This window comes from Ixodes scapularis, unplaced genomic scaffold, assembly GCF_016920785.2.
Source record: "Ixodes scapularis isolate PalLabHiFi unplaced genomic scaffold, ASM1692078v2 PGA_scaffold5__190_contigs__length_132052651, whole genome shotgun sequence".
Classification (NCBI taxonomy): domain Eukaryota; kingdom Metazoa; phylum Arthropoda; class Arachnida; order Ixodida; family Ixodidae; genus Ixodes; species Ixodes scapularis.
Window position 1 is genome coordinate 10856777 of NW_024609880.1, and position 6562 is coordinate 10863338.

At 45.2% G+C, this 6562-nt stretch overlaps 1 pseudogene; it reads left to right on the forward strand.

The window, feature by feature from the left end:
• The first annotated feature begins 1085 nt into the window (after positions 1 to 1085).
• On the forward strand, positions 1086 to 1924 carry LOC121047845 (annotated as a pseudogene).
• The last annotated feature ends 4638 nt before the right edge of the window (positions 1925 to 6562 follow it).

Here is a 6562-nt window from a genome sequence, read left to right on the forward strand (position 1 = left end):
AGAATGCCTGGAAGGCGGCACGAATGCGGGCCTGAGGAGCTTGAACGCTTTTCGCCAGTATCTGTTTTCCGTAACTGATAAAGGCGTTCCACTGGCATATATCGCTCGAGCCAGCGCCTCATCAAGCTTGCTTTGACACCCTTGCGTCATTCTGTCAACGAACGCTTCTATAGAAGTTCGCTGCTTGACATACCTGTCGGCCTCATTTTGAGAGCTTGTGCTTTCATTTTCCACAGGTGCACGCTCTGACCGTAAAACTTCCACAGATGGGCTCCTGGACCGACATGCCCCAGACTCTGATCTTGTCGGGTCGTCCGATGCTGCAGACCTGATGTCCGGGGGGCACTTCGAGCACCTTTCGATGTGCTGCCGCAAGCGAGTTGCGTTGGGAAATTGGTATTTGGCACAGCAAAATCTGCACACCGCTGGCCCCTTCCTACTGTTTAGCACGTCAAAGTTCTTCCAAACGTTGGAGCGCGGCCTCACCATAGCGAACAGCGCACAGTTTTCACGGATCCACGGCGAAAGTCCATACCCGAGAACGATGCGCGCGAGGTTTCGGAAACGGCGCTGTTCAAGATAAAGCGTTATAGCTTCCCTGGCTGACCTCTCCACGGCGCACAGCACACAGTTTTGACAGCTGCACGGTCCACGGCAAGTGTCCACACCAAAGTAAGGTGCTCAGAACTTTCATTAAGGGGCTGGGAAAGCTAAAGTGATGTGGCTCCTCCGACTGCCCGTCGAGAGCGCGAACGGCACCGGCGCGAACGAAGAACTGCGTAGGTGCTATCGGTTGTTGCCAGATGAGTAGTCAAAGCTCAGCTAAATTGACAAAAGTTGTCGTAAACGTTAAAAAAGGTGATATAATATAATAGTTCACCGTAAAACTGGCGGAAATATCTTGCGGTTGTTGACCTCTGTCGATATATTTCGAATCATTACTGAATTATAGCTGTTGAGAATATTTTTCGAATGTTTCCAAAATTTCCGGAAAAAAACTTGTTTTTTTCGTCGTTTTTTTCCGGCCTTCAAAATTTCCGGAAATTTTACATCTCTACCTGGTACCCGTACTGACGAAGTTGGGCATGCCGGAGAACATCATCAAGTTCGTCAAGCGGACGCTTGCCTTCCAACGCACCAGCTGGTTTGTCACCAGAGTGACATTGGCCAGGTGAGGATCAACAAAGGACTCCTCCAGGGTCATAGCCTTTCATCTTTGCTGTTCGTTCTCGCGTTGGAACCCTTGAGCCGCCGACTTAACCAGAACCGCGAACAATTGCAGATGGGCAACATCGAACGCAACCATTTGATTTTCATCGATGACATCAAATTATTTGCTGACACTGATCAGGCTGTGTGGCCTAACAAAAAAAACGCTCTGTCAGATGGGACTAAAGGTGAATCAGCAGAAGTCGGCGAGTAACGTCGGGAACAGTGGAGTCTTCGAAGGGATAGTGGACGATCACAGAAGTTACAAGTATCTGGGCATCTTGGAAGACTCACGAAATGTGGTGAAAGATGAGAACAAGGCCATCGTTACCAACAAGGCCACCGAACGAACAAGAATGCTTTGCAAGACAAAGCTCAATGCTGCCAACCTATTTAGAGGAATCAACGAATTTGCCCTCTCGACACTCCATTACTATATAGGTCTCCTACGTTCCAAGCCGAAAGAATACGAACGATTGACAAGGAGGTCAGGAAGATCCCGAGCGAGTACAAGGTGACCAGGAATGTGGCGAATATGGATCGGTTATACCTGAAGCGCGACCAACTGGGAAGAGGACTCGCTTGCGTGGAGGAGAAAGTTGACATAATGCTATTCCAAATGTTAAAATCTTTTGAAAAGAATCCGAAGACAAGACCGCTGATGGACCAGGAGAAAAAGGGAAAACCCAGCTTAGGTGAATACGGGATTAACTGAAGGCAAAGTACCAACTAGAAGAGACCAACTTGACAGAGAAAAATATAAAAAAACAGGAAGAGAGTCAAATGACGCGAATAAAGGAGAAGGTGCTGCATGGCATTCTTTCCAATAATGGAGACAGTGCCAACGAAGATGCCCAAGCCCAAGGATAACGACGATGACAACAATAGTGTGGTGCCCAGCATTTATGACCGAAATATGTCATCAATGTGGGTGACGAAGGGCAACATGTCGCCACAGCAGGAGGGGATGCTCACCAAACCACAGGATCGTAACCTGTACTTTGGAGGAACGTCAGAAAAATGTCCCCATTGCTTCAAGGGCTCAAGGTCGGTGGAACACCTGGCGACACATTGCAGAGTAGATTGTTGGGCTAGTTGGTTTTGGAACTTGGAATACATTTTAGCGCTAAAAAAACAGGGACAAAGAGACGAGAAACAGACAGCACAGTGCGCTACTAACAACTGATTTTATTACATGAAACGACACTATTTTATACCATTCAAGTTTCTGATTTCGCTCCATCTCTAGTCAACCCGATGCCAGGCCGCGTCATTGAGGAACGCACGTTCCTTGTCCAGTAAATTAATCGAGGTCACGCTGACACATGCTGCACCACCCTTCTTAATCTCATCTGCCTCGACTATCTCCCTCACAGTTTTTTCCTTGTGCCGTGCCAGAATCTTGCTCTCGGAAAACAACGGCACACACTTGCAGCTTTGACGATGATCAGACAGATGACCGTCCTGATAATTTCCTACTTTAAGCTTGTGTTCCCTCAGCCTAACATTAACACACCTACCGGTCTGACCTATATACTTGTTTCCGCATGACAAGGGGATCCGATATACTACTCCCTCCGCACATTCAACGAAGGGATCTCCGTGTTTCACCGCACAGCCAGAAGGGGCCTCACGAAAAGGATCTGTCATCCTACATAATCTACTAAGTTTCTTTGGTGCGGAAAACGCTACTTTCACGTTTGATCTATTGGCCACCTTTTTCAAGCTATGCGCCGTTTTGGGAATGTACGGTATCACCGCAACCTTTTGGTTATCTCTGAGAACCATTGGGCGAGGGCAATATTCTCTACGCAATCTTTTTAATGCGATCTCTGCAACTGACTCCACTACATTCTTCGGGAAGCCAGCTGCCAACAGCCGCCTATATTGCGTGCCCAGGCCTTCTGACATCACATGGTGGCATGATTTTTTGAGGGCATTCAATACGCACATATTGGCAATACTCCTTTTTACCAGTTTCAAATGAGCTGAATTGTACGGCAATAGGGGTTTCTGGGCTCTAGGGTGGTACATTCAACACACGTCTTTCAGAAAAGTTTAGTCTGATATCAAGGAACTACAAAACACCATCTACCGGTAGTTCCTGGGTTAGTATGAGGGGGTGTAAGATGTTTTTAAAAATAGCAAAGAGGTCATCCACTCTCGCCTGAATTCTGCAGGCCCATTGTTGAACAGAACCAAAAAATCATCCACAAATCTAAAAACTTTGATTTCATTAAAATCGTTGCTTTCATTAAATTGCTCAAAAAGAACTTTGCACTGATGGGCTAAAAATATGTTACTGAGGATGGTTGCCAAACATGAGCCAATGCATACCCCTTGTTTTTGTATATAAACCCCGTCATTCCATTCCACAAACGTCGATTTAAGATAAAACGAGAGCATTTCAATGAAACTCTCTTCCGTCATGCCGATTTGATTCTGGAAGGCCACTGTACCAAAGCGATTGATACACTGTTCCACGGATGTTAGTAACTTGTTGTGTGGCAAAGAGTAGTATAAATCTTTAATGTCAAATGAACAGGCTGAAAATCCTTTGTCGAAGTTATCTCTTAAAAAATCTAAAATACGTCAGAATTTCTTACCAAAAATGGATCGTTAAAACCTAGGTTTCATCTAAGTCTTAAGTCACCGACAGGCTGCTGGCATACGCGCAGTTGGTAGTCTTAAAGCGAACCTGCGAGAGCATCCTGGAAGACTGCCGAAGAATACAAAGAGGGGACTGGCTGGAGGATGAGGTGGGCGAAATGATGGCTCAGCTTGAGACGCAGCCGGCAGGGTTAGAATAAGGAGCTCAATTAATGCCTAGATGAGTTTCATCTGAAAGGAATTAATTTGACGCATTAAACAATATGAAATACCAAGTGATATTTTTTAATCAAAACAATTTTTCTTTTTAAAAGTGGGCTCACCGTTACGTGCATGGTACCTTCACTGTGTGTTTGTCAGGCACAGCAGGTAATAGACGGGTGGATAACCATCACAATAGTTTGGCTAATTAACCGAGATCACTGCATTATCTTTTTAATTAATGAGTTCGTGGGCCATATCAATACTGCAGTTTTAAAGGCAGCCATTAGTTGAGCCATACCCAAATTATACAATACACGAAAAGGTAATGGACTTCGAGATACCTATCAGCTCCAGTGCTTGATGTGTGATTCTAGAACCACACATGTAAAGAGCACAGGAAGTTCTGCACCTATTGGTGCTTAACAGAGTGATGTAATCATTTGGGGAAGTTTGTCACTTACCTCAACAGCATGTCCTTGGTGGATGCACCGACGTTACACCACCAAGGTAAAGACAAGTGCCTGAAACACGATAAAAACAGAGCAAAAAAATTACACCATCTTCCCGAGGGGAACCATGGGGTGATGCGGAGCATCGTTCCATCACACTTCATCGGAAGAACGGAGAGAAGTGAACAGCGTTGAACTGAACGCGCGCAGAAATTGGTTTGCTCTTTATGTTTATACAACCTTGATGGAGATGCGCCTCAACGGGTAATCGGTCTCTTAGCTGTAGATGAGAAATTTAGCCAGTGCAGTACAACCGCTAACCTGGGATTCTTAACGTGCATCACGCAGTAGTCATCACACGAACCCGTGCCGGTACGAAACTCATCCAGATCGAAACAGGCGGGGGTGGCGGGGACTCGAACCCAAAAGGTTCCCAGCGCAAGCTTTCGCTCCACGCTCCGAGCTGAGACGCGATAGCCCACTCGGCCACTTCCTCCCCTTGAACGCGCGCAGCGCGCTACCGCTGCTTATATTCAAACTTGAAGGAGAAGAAACTAGAGGAGGAGAGTTGCGCCTGAGCGCGCGGTGTGAGTAGAAGCGAACGCACGCGAAGTGCACGCAGCTGGTAGCTGTGTGCACTTCGCGCAGCTGTTGAAGTGAGGGAGAATGCACGCGCAGCTGTTGGAAAGAGAGAAAATGCACGCGCAGCGAGGAGAGTTGCGCATGCGTAGTGTGAGTGCGGACTACGACGCCGCGGGACATAGCCCGAGCAAGAGATGCTTCGCATCTAAAACACAAAAGACAAAAGGAAAAGAACATACAGGACAGCACAAGGAGCTGACTAGCAACTTCGTCGCTGTTCATTACCTGCGCTAACCACGCATGGTTTTTGAACTGCATGAATAAAATACAACATTTCATCTATAAGCACCTCAAAGCCCGTTGCAGTATCATGATCTATCTAAATTGAGTTACCCTCTGATATAATCACTGCCTTTGAAACTATTCAGACATGGCCTGTGAGACCCTTAAATAAAAAGTTAATCAACTATTTTTTGTTAATTGGTCATAATATGGCTACAGATATCCACCAGTCTAATTGTCCACTGAGTCGCACAAACACACCGTGAAGACAGAACCCACACAGCAGTGAGCCTTTTTTATTAATTGGTTAAAAAATGGTACCTAGTCTACTAGTGTAGTGTGCCCTTGACTGTACTGTTTCCAAAACTGGCACCCCAATAGACAAAATGAATATTCAATAGAGTTACATACCATAATTTTATAAATGATTATGTTTAATTTGGTGATATTCAATGAATCATTCAAAGCCCAACACTCAGCAAGTATGAAAAATCTAGAAGCCCTTTCTCGCACTATCGTGGACAAAGCAGTGACAAAGAATGTATCATATCCAGCACTGAGCATGTGTAAGAGCGTCTTGGATGATGACATCAAGCCATTTCTGTTTCACAATGCTTCTTTCTCTTTTGTGCTCTTCAGCATGTGAAAGAGCGCTTCCCAGCTCAAGCTCATAGTAGGACGGCAGCATTTCATTTCCTGTATTATTCAGTCTGTGCGTTGTATAGGCATCAGGTACTACAAAGAATGGCACCAGCCCAAGCCAAGAGTTCATAAAAAAGCCCTAGCACCTTCATGTACTCTCTGCTTGGGCTGGTACTATTTATTTAAACAAGGCACATACTCCTTGTCGGTGCTAGTACTTCAGTGGTTAAGGCGTTGAATTCACAATCGGATGGATGATTGGTATACAAGTTCAGCTGGCATTTTTTTATACTGCTAGAATTTTTTTGTTTTGACTTCTGTAACTGAGGAGGCATCACACAAAGTGCTCAAGGCCATCCTGATTACACGCTCCACGTTAAAATTAGGATAAACAGAGAAAAAAGTTGATACGTACCTTGTTTTGTTACTTTCCTGCCTTTTTTGTATTTTCAAAGCACAATACAGTATACCACAGTCTTGGTATATAATACTCTTCTATCTTCTAGCCTTCTATCTAGGGATGCTTTATCGTGCATTGGATTATCATAATGTGGAAGAAAGGGACGATGAAGGCGTCACTTTTT